A 14,451-nucleotide genomic window follows, 5' to 3' on the forward strand; every position below is an offset into this window, starting at 1 on the left:
GCTCTCTGCTGTTGCTGCTTTGTGCGTTTTCTCTGCTGTTTGTTTTAAGTGAATAATGCAAATTTTATGCTCCTTCTATAAAGAGTAAAACTTTTGCACATCAACATGGAAATATGTATGTAAAAGACACACACACACACACACACACACATGTGAGAACTCCCGCTGTTGAAGAATGCAAACTTTTATTGTGGGTTAAAATGAACTTCCGCTTGGTGCAGCCCGGAAGTTCATAATGTCAGCTGATTTGCAAAAGTTTTGCCACTTTTTTCTCTCAGCCCTCAGCAGTTCATAATATTCTGGAATCTGAAGTCGCAGTTTTTGGCTGTTTAAGCTGGCAATTTGCTTGGCGCTGTTGACTGTTGACAAAGACATTTGCTGGCCAATTTTGAGTTGCTGCGCGAGGCGAAAAACAACAAACACGTCCATTTGATTTGTTTACACAAAGGACGCACTGAACTCTAAGGGAGACAGGAGAGGAGGAGGCAGGAGAGGAGAGACAGCAGTCGACAGCAGGCAGTGACCAAAAGGCGTAGGTACACACAATCGCATCTACTAGATACACAGCTATACACAACAGCATGCTCTCAACCTCAACCTCAACCTCGACATCGAGATTTTCGGGCCTTTGCACTCCTCGTGACAGGCAACGCAGCGCGGTGGCTGCCACATTTTGGTGCACATGTGTTTGCCAAATGTTTGCCACGGCATGTGAAAAATCTACCCAAGCCGCCGATACGGATGCGATTGCTGTTTGGCTTGGCTTCGCTTTTGCCTTCTGTGTCGGCAGAGGTGTGATTCCTCCCTCTCCCTCTTCCCTCGCTCCCTCTCTCGGTGTCTCTACAGCAAACGGAAATCAAATGCAGACATAGCGCACTGCGTCCCTGAGCTCACAACATCCTAATGCCTACACACACACAAACACACACACACATCCTTTTGCCTGGCATTTTCTACATTTTTATTTTAGGTAAAAATTTCACACATTTTTTCATTGTTGTTGTTATTGTTGTTTATGCGGCCGCCTGCCGTGCCCAGCCGTGTCCAAAAGGCGTTACCGGCGCTATCACTGACAATGCTAGAGGGCATTAGGCATTCAGAGCTATGAGAGTTATGAATGAAAATGTGAGCGCAGCATTTAAGCAAACACTTTAAAGTGACCTTTAAGAACGTGCCAAATACGGTTGAGGTGTGTTTCAATACAGAATTCTATCTCAGTGGAGTTCTAGCACTCAAAAGATCGGTGTTAATAACACTTAATAGAGAAGAATGCAAAAAAATTCTAAATCTTCTTTGAAAGTTAATAGGTCAGTATTAGATTCCACTTTTGTCAAAGGAAAGTAAAAGCTTTGCTAGCTTCAAAGTGTTAGGTTATTGTGCTTTGAGCTGACGAAAGCTTCATAAAGCTAAGTTTGATCAGCAGCTTACATTAAAGTTGTATTTATCATAAAAATACCCATCTTAGTTTAATGTACTTGTCATTTATTTATTTGAAGCGGCAGATAATATGCGAAAAGTCCACCCATGCAATAAGAGCCTATCCACTTTCTTAGAGGCATAAGTTAATCTATACTTATGACATTTAAAAGCGTCTTAAAGCTTGAGCTGTATGTTAAGCTTTCCCATATGAAAAGCTGATTAAAAGTTACATAAATAACATAATCTGAGTCATCTTGTTCATTATTCATACATAGGAATCTCCAACTTCTACTTTTTGTATGTGCTTTCGCACACTGAAAGCTGTTTAAAGCTATCGATCCTCAGCTGTCTTCAGCGTAGACTTTGCACTCAAGAATATTACTGGACAAACGCTTGTGAGTCATCATTGCGAAAAAAAATTGTATGAATAAAAGACGCACACACATTTGACCCAGTGGAAAATGGAAAATGCACTTCCCGTTGTGGTGCAAAGTCCGCAAGCGTAGCTTTGGTATTTCGCAATTAATTAGACATGTTGTGCATATCATTTGTCTTCATCAAAAGATCTGTTGATAATATCATTTAATATGTGTGCAAAGAGTAAGCTGTCATTTTTTGGCGCCAACAAATGCATTAAATTGCAATGCAAACCGAATCCAGTTGATGAAGAAGATGCTGAATGATGATGATGATGATGTCCGCCTGCTGCCTGCAGCTTGATGCCTGATGACAAGTGGCGCCTATTATAAGTTAAACAATTAAAATTATGGCAAATGTGACAAGTGGCTGGCGCATACCTCAATTAGCATTTGAACAAACAGTTAATAGAAGAAGCGATCTCACACTCGACCACTGAATGCATCTCAATCATTAACGAACGACGCGTCTAATTACAACATTTACAACACACGACCGACAAGTTATACGCATTTTCCGGCTATTTTTAGCACAATGACGACATTATAACCGTCATTACCCCCTGGCAAAAATGCTAAAACAAGTAAGAAATGTGCAGTCGAATGTGCTCGACTATGAGATACTCGCTAGCCATTTTTTTATAAGACCATATTCTAAAAATATACCGAAATATACTGCAAAATACTAAAATATACCGAAGGTTATGTTTGGTATATCAATAAACCATTGCGTGGAAAATTTGTCAATACTAAAATATACCGAAGGGTATATTTGGTATATCAGTATTGCATTAATAAAAATATACCATATTCTAAAAATATACGAAAATATACTGAAAAATACTAAAAATATACCGAAGGTTATGTTTGGTATAACAATATACCATTACGTAGAAAATTATTCGATGCTAAAATATACGGAAATGTATATTTGGTATATTAATATTGCATTATTAATATATCATAGATTATAAAATATACCATATTCTACAAATATACCGAAATATACTGCAAAACACTGAATACACCGTAGGTTATGTTTGGTATAGCAATATACCATTGTGTTAAAACTTTGTCAATACTAAAATATACCGAACGGTATAATAATAATATATCAAAGATTATAAAATATACCAGATTGTCAACCAAATCAACTACAACTCGTCATATGCGGCAATTTTTGCCATATAAAGTTATTTCGTAAAAAACTTCTTCAATTTTTATCTAATCCCAAACAAATCGCAGCTCTATCTTATATTATATATATAGTTTCCAAAATCTAGTGCTTTATTCGAAAAGACAGACAGACAGACAGACATGGCTATATCGCCTCAGCTGTTGACACTGATCAAGACTTTTTATATCTATTGCGTTCATTTCCCGCATGCACTAACTTATAATACCCTTCTACCCTATGAGTAGCGGGTATAAACAGTCGAAGTCGAGTGTCAAATGGTGTGTCCAATTAAAGCTCCAGGACATTGACTTCTTTTGCAGTGCGAGTGCAGCGTGAAGTGGCCGCTGTTTGTGTCCAAGTGTCGAGTGAGTTGCGCTCGTGGAATTTTTACACGATCCAACAACGACGACGACGACGACGACGAGAGCGACAACATTACACAACAGTCAATTAAAATTAATAACTTTTGCAAATAAACACAAGCGAAGAATACCAGCATACATAGTAGAACACACACACAGATACACACATGACGCTTCACATGTGTCAGTTGAACACAACGAAAATGTATCCGACAGATACGCGAAAAATGTTCTGCACTGAGCTGAACTGAACTGAGCTGCGCTGCGCTTGAGGCACGCACACGCGCGTTTCGTTTAAAGCCCATTTCAAGTTGTTCTCTCGGCTCTCGGTGTCTGTTTTATTTTTATTTTTATTTCATTTATTTAATAATTTTAGCGCGACATTTTATGAACTGCTGCAACGGCAGAAAAAAAACCCAGAAAGAGCGGGGAAGCGAGACAACTCTTTGACGTTGAGCGCTTTATTAGTTACGAAACGAAACGAAATGAAATGGAAAACTGAATGGAAGCCATAAATCAATTTTCGGTAAGCTTATTCGACAATTCAATTGCGATCAGCTGGCAAATAAAGATAATATTTGTTTGGGGGAACATTTTTAAAAAGATCAGCAGCAGACATTCGACGACATTAAACAGCGAATAAATGTAAGCAATAAATAATTCAAAAATAACAACTCTTTAAATTTTAAAAGATAGTATGATCCGTAGGGATTTTCAAGATATCAACAAAAGATATTTAGCAACATTACGCAGCGAAATAATGTAAGCAATAAATAACTGATAAGTTTATGTTAAAAGATGTTGCGATCCATAGGGAAATAAACATTATATTACAATTCTCAAGAGATGACCAACAGATATTTAACAACATTAAACAGCGAATAAATGTAAAGCAATATATAATTAGCGCAAACATTGATAAATAAAACATAACATATAATAATAAAACTGTGTTTAAAAAGTTTTGAAAATGGATCTCGAAGCAATTTGAATTCAAAATTCTTATTTATTCAGTAAACTATTTAATAGAATAAAATGTAGACTACATTATAATATTAAAAAGATCTTTGGTTATAATAAGCTCTAAAGTATTTCAAATTTAGAGATTAAATTTAAAGAAAAATGACGTAAGATACTTTGGCTTGAAGAAACATTAAATAGTTTTTAGAGCATTTAAAAATCGTAAACTTTAAGTATATTCTTTTATATTAATCATTAAGGAACTATTTATTGAATCGAAATTTAATATAAATTTGGTAAATATAAATAACATAAAATTATAGGTTAAAAAATTTTAGTAAAAATTACATTACGAATGCTATTTCAGTTTCTGAATTTATGATATTTTTTTTTTAGGTCAAATCGTACTTTTTACGTTTCCTCGTAGTTTATGTTAAACCCATGTAAATTTAGATCATACTTGTATTATTTCGAAATTAAACAAGCTACTTTACATTTATGTATATCATGATCTTTTTTTCTTAATATTAAATGTAATCCAATTTTACTTCATTATCAAAAGTCATAGCTAACAATCTAGATCAACTTTAAGTCGCATCAATTCACATTGGTTAAGCTTAGCTGCAACTTTGGCACATCAACCTGCAACAAGCGCAGCTGCCACCTCGTGACGTTACAAAAGTTGCGCTTCATTAAACAGAAGCCGCATTATTTACACCTTGGGCTATACAGCGAGACGAGCTAAGAGCACTATGAGAGCAACAACAACAGCACAAAGAATAAGCCAATACAACATTTTTTATTTCGCTCGTTGTAGTTTTTGGGAACGTGGCCCGCATGCAACAAACTGCGACAGCATCAGAGCATCAGAGTATCAGGGATGCCTGTCAGTAGCTGAAGCTGAAGCTGAACCGAAGTCTGCCTCGCATTTCAATCAATTAATCTAATTTAAATTTTCTTTTGTCGCCGTTTTTTCTGCATTCATTTTACGGCTTTAGCCACCACCATTAAACAGGTTTAGCATTTTGTATTTCACTTGAATTTTTTTTTTCGTTTTTGCAGCATCATCATCATCATCATCAGTTCAAGTTGAGCTCGTGCCACGCCAGGTTGCAGCAGTGGCAACTTTATAGAGGGTTGTACCTCTAGAGTAGAGACAACCCCAAATGCAAAAAACGTATTTCGAAATGCAATTGAGTAATACGAATGATTCGATGTCAGAATGTTGACTAAGTTGAAGCCAAACCAAAAAAAAAGCCAACGGAAATGCGCTTTAAATGCCATTTTGCTGTAGCCAAAGTGCAATGAGCCATTTCCGGTTTGCAAAGCAAAAGCAACAAAAAAAAGTGAAAAAGATTCAAGCGAAACTACACCATAAATGTTAAGCAAAACCACAGACACGAATGCGGACATTGAGCTGCTGTTGCTACCGAAAAAAGCAAATAAAATCGCAGACAAAACCAATCTGCTAGCAGCCCAAAAAACTGACAGCTTCTCCACGCCCCACGCCCCCCAAACACACAACTCACATGTGGCAACAGCAAAAAAGGTGCAACAAAAACGTAACGTGTAACGTGAGCCAAAAAAAAAAAAAAATAGAAGCAAACGTTGCATGCACAGCTGTCAGTAGCCAACATTCAAACGGGTTGAATTCGAAGCAACTTTCGACTTTGGTTATGACGGGATTTGTTGCTGGATTTTTGCGCTCTGCCACTTGACTTGTTGCGGCTGGCTTATGGGCTTTGTTACACCTTCGTTGCAAAGCGATGTTAAACTCATAATTCATAAGGCATAACATACACCCAGGCCTGGGTAGCATGCTCTGACCATCAGCTGAATCAATCAAATTTGAGCAGCGTGCCGGCAACAACAAAATGTGGACTAATAACGGCTCCCTCCTTCTTCTGGGTTGAATACCTCAAACATGAACAGCAACCCTCCCAAAACAGCGAGGGCAATCGAACAATTGAACAATTGCGAATCACCCAAAAGAGTAACAGAAGGATTAATGCTGGTTCTGTTCTGGCTGCTGGCTGCAAAGGTGTCGCTGCTCTTCAGAAACCTCCGTGTCGTGTCGTTTTGCAACCCTAAATTGCATTTTACGAGCGATGCGATGCGAGATTCCTTTTCAGATGCGGTGGCGTTTGCCATCATCAGCACTTTTCATTATGCTAAACCGTAAATGAAGAGGGTTGCTTCTTCCACATGGGGTGTACAACTCAATGGTGTGGGGTAGGTGTGCCTTGCACGCGCAGGTAAGCCCTCGAATGTATAGCTGAGTATAGGTGAGCTCAAGCACTAAGCGTGACAGATTAGTCTGCTGCAGAATGCTGACATACGGGTGGAGAGAACAGAACAGAACGACAGAGCAGGCTGCATGAATGCGGGACGCATTTTGGCAATCGAGGTATCTACACTTCTCAATCCACGCACTCAACTGTGCCAATTGGTCGCAGTTGAAAAAGTCATTGCATACTTTCAGGCAACTTCCGGTTGCTGTCGCTTTCAGCTGCCGATTTTCGTTCGCTACCTTTTGCATTTGCGGCTCGTGCCACACTCAACAACATCGAAATGAATCTCTACTGCGCCGTGTTTATGTTTACTTTTCATATCAGGCAGCAGGCAGCATTTGCTGCAATAAAGGATTTTCCTCAGTGATACCCTTTGCATTTATATTTTTCATTATTTGACATTAATTAATGTAAATAATGCGCGTTTTTGACTTGATCGCAAAGTATATTATAATGTTTGCATAGTTTTCATTGTATTTCGATATACATTTATTTTACAATACGTAATTACCTCATTCAGATTATAGATATTGACCTAAAGATTTACAATCAAGTTTTTGCCTAAGCAGCTAACATTATAAGTTGGGCTGCAAATAATATGCAATAATTCTGTTTATATTTCAAATTTAAAAGTAGATTAGGAATTGAGAATCGCATATTTAATAGACTTCAATTGGGTTATTTAGAATACATTTTTATTGCCCAAGGCGATGCTGCCAATTTAAAAAAAGAAACTTTCTCCAAATGTTAAATTTAAAAATAAATACATTTTTAAGATACTTAGCTATGATAATCTGAACATAATGAACACTCATCGTGTATAAAAAGTATTTGTCTATATTGAAAAAACAAAATTTAAAGGTTTTAGAAGCTTGGCTAAAATGCTATCTAAAAGGAAATTTATTGAGGTTTGTCTAAACATTAAAAGCAATAAACATTCAGTTATTTTAAATGATAAATCATGTAATATCATTAAATTGGAATAAACTGAATAATATAAGAATTTTCTTTACATTATAATACGGCATAACATAATTTAATCAATTAATATTACAACTAAAAGTAATTAGATGTGCAGTAGCGAAAATTCCGTTCAAATTTCAAGAGTTCCAATAATATCCACATAAATATATGGCAACGAATTGGTGCTAGGTTAATAACTTTTTAGAAGGGAACAACATTTTCAATTGGTTTTAAATTAATGTCTTTGCAGAAGAGAACAAAATTTGTATTTTAATTATTTATAAAATGAAATAGTTGCCATTTATTATTTATGCCTTTTCGCTATGGCATTTATTTACTATTTAAAACATAAATGTAAATTTCTTTGCTTTTTCTTATATGTAAATAATTTGTAGTTTAAATTCTTAGGATGTTTAATTAATATTTTATTTTAGTAGATTTATTTTATCATAAAGCAACGAAATAGAGTGAAAACACTTAACATAATAAATAGAATTCATTAATTGTACATCGTTTCATTCCCTTCTGCTTAAAGTAAAAACTAATTTAGACCGTAATCAAACGAGGCAGGCTTCACAACATTTTGCATCCACCAGATACAGATTTCTATCTATAGTAGCTACAGCTGATCAAGGCAACTTATGTCTGCGTTCCATTTGATTCATTTTTGCAAGGCCTCAAGTGGAGGGCGTTTGAAAGGTGAACGACAGCCGGTCAAGGCACATTACAGTGGCTGTTTTTGCAGCGTTAATCATTAAATCTCAGCAGGCACACACACACACACATATGCAGAAATCACACACACAAATGCACACACACACACGCAGATAGAAGCGCAGAGCAAAAGTCGATAAAGGTGCACGGCATTGGCTTTGTATTGTTTTTGTTGCGGCTGGCTTCGCAGTCGCTATCATACACACAAACACACACAGTCTTACACACACACATACACACACATACACACTCACACACACACAGTTACACTCTCTTTCTACCATTAACATTGTGCGTCAAGGCAAACGGCCTGGAAGGTGTAACAAGCAGTGAAAGCTACCCCCAAAAAATGTGTTTTGCCGGCCAAGTCAGAGTTTTTGGCTCTGGCCACGTGGATAGCGATTTCGCAATAATTTCGCCCAAAAAATCACAAAATAGCAACAACAATGAGCAGCCAGAACAGAGGACAGCAAAGAGCATAATGAGTAAACGTGGCGTGGCTGCTGCTGCGATGACGCACATGTTGTCGCCAGTTGTCCTTGACGCCTCCCCGTTGCTGCCGCTTTCGTTGCCGTTGCTGATGATGATGACGGTGATTACTTACAACAAACAGAGGCAGCAGCAGCAACAGCAACAACAACAATCTACAGCCGGCGGTAGCTGCAGGCGCTTTTCGCACAAATGAGGGCTGCAACCCCGATGCGATGATATCACCGAAATGCGCGATCCCAGCGCAGATTGAGGTGAAAAAAGAATAAAAGATGTGAACCCGATGAGCAATTGTGCAAAAGGTGCGTCGCACATGTGACTGCCACAAACCACCACCAGCAACAACAACAACAACAACATCCATAGCAGCAACATCAACAAACGAGAGCAACTCGAAGCTAGTCGCGAAACTTGTTTTTATGTATTTGCCTTTGATTTTGCTGCTCGATTGCTCAACGTTCAACGTTCAACATTCAACGTGCAACGTTTCGACGCATTGAATCCTTGTGCATCCTGTGGTAGGTCGCGTGCCGCAATCTCGTTTTCTTTTTCATTCGTTTTTTTTTTTTTGTTATTATTGTGCTTTTTCGGCGCGCGCGTTCATTTGCTTATTTGTTTGTTCACTTTTGTGCTCGTCTCTCTCTTTCTCGGCTGCCGCATCAAGGTAAACTTTGTTCAGCCAACCTTATCCTTCCCTTTAGCTGCTTTTGTTTTTGTTTTCATTGTGCGCGCCGCCAGCGTTATGGGATTTATTATTATTATTGTTATTATTTCATTTTTTTTTTTTTTTTTGGACTTCTCTCGTCTTATACATTAAATATTGTTTCAATAAAATCTGAGAATTTCATTTCATCTCATTCCGTTATCTGTTGTGGCATCTTTTTGGTGCTTCCATATTGCAATTGGCTTCATGCTTCTTAGCCCTTTTTTTGGAGCTTGGCACAACCTTTTAGCGGCTAAAGTTACATCAATCTCGAACTCGAACTAAACTCAAGTATTTATTTGCGCAGCTGCGTTTCGAAAACGCGCATACTAAGCAAATGTATCTCTGTATCTCTTTCAAATTTGATTAATTTTAACTAGAGATGGGAGCACGTGACACGAGTTTAGAGTGAGCTAGATTAGGAAAAACCAATTAATGGAATGTATGCGGGTGAAATTTTATGGAAAGTAATCAAAGATATTCTTCAAATATCTGAGAAACAAATAATATTTATTTAAAGAATTCAGAAATATTGTGAGAAGTCTCCAAAGAACATGATCTACTTAATATTATCGTTAATATTAGTCAATATTTTACTAAAGTGAAGCTTAGAAAATTAATTTAACTTTCAAATATTGAATATTATTGTCAAAGATTGAAAGAGAAACGAAAAAAAAGAATTTTGAATATGTTGAAATAATTCGGAAAGTTTTGAGAAATCTCTACTAATCAACATTATCTTATAGTAAATAGAAATCTGGACTGAAAGTGTAGTAACTTTTGACTGAAATTAATATTTTTTAACATTTGTACTTGAAGATAACTAAAATGCTTCTTTGATCATAAAATATTAAATTTAAATATTTGATTGAAATATGGAATTATTTTAAATTAATTGAAATAAAATTGTCTGCTTAAAATCTTTGTTATTTCATGCTCATCGTTTTCAAAATGCTGTATATTAAATTCACCATAAATTTACAATTAACAACAATGCAAAAATTAGGATAAAACATTAAATATTATATATATGTTTTATTGATTATAAATTAACTAAAATACAAAAGATTCTTCTCAAACTCAATGAAATTTCAAAACTATTAAAACTTTGTCGTTTCTACTTTTTTTAATTCTTTCTCAAACGCAATGAAATTTTGACGATATTTCAACTTTATCGTTTCTAAATCGTGTTCTTAGCCATCACGCACCCATCTCTAGTATGAAATTCCCGGCTGTCAATGTAAATGATTTTTGCGTAAAGCAAACAACCGTCTAAAAATATTGAATTACATATCGAAATGTTTTCGAGTGCATTTGAAAACGGTAAAACGGCTCGAATATGAGGGCAGTTTGTGTTCGCTCTCTCTCTCTCTCTCTCTTGCTGCCTCTCGCTCTTCTCCCCTCTGCACAAAGCAAATGCAGGTAAAATCGGGGAGAACCGCAAAACATTTTTTTGTTTCGTACATTTTCAAGTCAAACCGCTGCCAGAGAACAGCACGTGCCTAGCTCGTGTCTCGCTCTCTCGCTCTAACCCAAGACAGCTGCTGTCTCGCTCTCTTCGGGTTTTGTGAATGAAAAACCGGTGACAAAGAAAGGGATAATTTGGCATGCCATTCAAATGCCGTTGCCTTTGCCGTTGTCCTTGTCGAGTTTTGTATTGTTGATTCGGAGATCGATGTAAAGTCAACAATTGACAGTTATGAAAACAGATGACGATAATGATGATTCTCGGTTTATGCTGCTGCTGTTGCTGCTGCCACGCGTTGCAATGACTTTAAACAGACTCAGAGCATTGAACTTCTGCAACATCGATTGCAAGTTGCAATCGAAAGTCAAGTCAACACTTTTTCACACCACACACAGAAAATCTTCCCACACTCAGAATCTTGCACTTGACTACATAGATATCTTCCCCCCTCATGTTTTGTGCCCCAATCCGTTTCCACCTCCTCCTTCCCCACTCCCACAAATACAACATGTATTAGAAACAAAAATTTGACATTTGCCTGCACTTAACTGTCACATAAAGTGTTAAATGAAATGAGCAGAAGCAGCCACAAAAACGCGCCGCGACTCTTGCAGCACTTGAGATTCAATAGGGCAAAAGAGAGGGAGAGAGGGAGGGATAGAGAGAGGGAGAGAGAGACCGACCCCAATTGTAAACCACCAAAGCAAGCACCACCGAGCACCACAACCACCAACATCGATACCAAGACTGCACTCAGGCAACAAACACACACAATGCATGCCACATTCTCATTCGTACCACTGGCAACATCATTTAGAACGCCAAGTAAGTATTTATGCTGTCATTACATTTGGGTTCGGTTCACTTCGGTTTCGAATTGTTTAAATACCCTGCATATCAAAAGGGTGTTTGAAAGGGTATACTGTGCTAGAAGGTCTAGGCGAAGGCTACAAAAAGATGGTATAAGTTATAGATACATTTTAGAAATATATTCTTTATGAAGATAAAGAAAAATAAAATCAAACAAGAATTGAAATATTTATATTATTCTATTTTTAACCTTTATTTTAATTATTTTATGTAAACATGTTTAACTTTCACATACTTTACACAAAAGATAGTTCATTAAACTTATTTACTTTTCTAGCTACGATTGTTGTTGCTATTTTTTGTTATGTATTTTTTGAGTGCAATACAAATTGTATCTTTTTCGTTGGTTTACTTTTTGATCTATTATATTATTATACTTCAAAAAATATTGCAAGCAAGATAGCTCATTAAACTTCTTCTCTTTTCTATGGAATGAAATAAACTTTGTATATCTTTTTCTTTGGTTCACTTTTTTGAGCTATTATATTTTAAAGATATTATAATATAAACAAGATATTTAATTAAACTTCCTCACTCATCTAAGTAGAGAAGTGTTGCGATTTTTTCAGAATGAATTTGTAATACATATGTTATATGAATTATTTCATTTAATTTTCACTTTTTACACATATTATAAATAGATCATTCTCTGAAATCTATTATTTCCATACTGATTATAATATTTTTCAGCTTAAAACCATTGTTACCATCTTATATCAAGTTATACTTATAACTTTGTTTACTTATTTTGATAAATATATAAAAATAACATTTTAATAGGTATCTCTTAGTCCATCACATCCTTATCACACAACTCTTTAGTTGCTTATTTTTTTGGTAAAATGCCGCGCAAAGTTTACTGCTAATTAAAAATTGTAGAAACGAGAAACATGCATGCAATTCAATACCCAGAAACCGAAACCGAATCTACGCGTCGCCCGCAATTGAGAATGTTTAGATGAAGATATCTCTAAGTATGTGAGAGCGTGGACAGATGTGTGTGTGAGTGTGTGTGTGTTTGAGTGAGGAACCGCCTTGCAGCCGTAATGTGTGAAAAATGCTGCGCCCTTATGCTGGGGGTCACCTCTTAAAAGGATTGCAAACTATTCTCTCGCTCACTTATTATATTTTCCCACCGATCGAGAGAAGCCCCGAGATGGAGAAGAAGGAGAAAGGAGAAACGAGGGCTGCTCACTTTTAGGTTATCCGATGTGTACGCGTAATTATAAAGTGAAATAAATTGATTGCTTAACGGCAAAAGTTAATGACAGCTATCGTCATCGTCGTCGTCGTCGTCGGCTTCCTTCCTTCCGATGACGTCAATCCCTGAGAGAGAGCGAGAGAAGTACAAGAAGTGCGAGAGCGAAGTACTCGCATTTTATCGCACTTTTATGTGGGACCCGCAGCAACAACAGCAACTGACACGGCATGAAACTGCAATTACAATTGCATAGAGCGAAACATCGATCGAGAAATCCAATTTAAATTAAGAACTCACTCGATATAAATGTATTTACTTATGTAGGTACCGCTTATGAAGTGGGTCGATTGTGAAGTCATTCTCACGGTTAGTGGGAGGTTTTCTGCTTGGGAACTAAATCAAATCAAAGCGAATGCTAATGCGGGATTGAAACTGCAAAAAAAAGAAAAAAGTAAACCACCAAGTGTGCTGCACACTGCCTTAGAATAGTTGTGCCACATTATTGGCAAATTGAAAATAAGGGCAGCCAACCAAAAAGTTATCAAAGCTGCACTTCGGGTAATTCACGCGGTCAACGGGAATTTGATTACAACTCGCATACGGGGATTATTATTACATTTCATTACTTAACATTTGCTTTAATTAGTCACAATTCCTTCACATTGCAAAGTTGATAAATCAATGAAAAAGTACACAATTCAGTAGAGTGTTTAACTTAAGATAAAAATATATTTTAATAGAAGAAAGAAAAATCTAAAATATATTTAATATTTTCTTTATTTTTTGGTAAAATGTATTTAAATAAAAAAAATACAATATTATAAAATGGATACCAAAAAATAATCTAATGAGCTTAAAAACAGGCTTTGAAGTACAAAATTTATAGCATAATAATTACATAATTTTTATAATTGAAATACTAAATACAAAATTTATAATATGATAAACAAAACAATCTTTTTCCTTAATCACAAAGCAAATAGAAGTATTTAAAATCATTTTGTTGCCTTGAAAAAAAGTTTACATTGTATATGTTATGTACAATATATCATCATTATCACATCATCATAAGTTAGAACACAAAATAATAACTACAATATTTAACTGTTTCCTTAATTTCAAATTAAACTTAAACTCACAAACGCTAAAAGATATTAAATACATATTTAGGATACCTGCACAATTTTTAAGGTTTATAAAGTTCTTAAAATAAACTACATGGATCTAAGTATTGTTATTGTCTAGCAAATTATATAAAAATATAATTTATAATGCCTAAACTTAAATATTTTATATTAAATACGTTACACCATATCATTAATATAGTGCATATAACTTTAACATTTCTAATAAGCAATTTTAAATATATAAGAATTTATATAAATTTACTTAAAATAGATTTGTTCACACACTTTATC

This window comes from Drosophila albomicans, chromosome 2R (genome assembly GCF_009650485.2).
Source record: "Drosophila albomicans strain 15112-1751.03 chromosome 2R, ASM965048v2, whole genome shotgun sequence".
Classification (NCBI taxonomy): domain Eukaryota; kingdom Metazoa; phylum Arthropoda; class Insecta; order Diptera; family Drosophilidae; genus Drosophila; species Drosophila albomicans.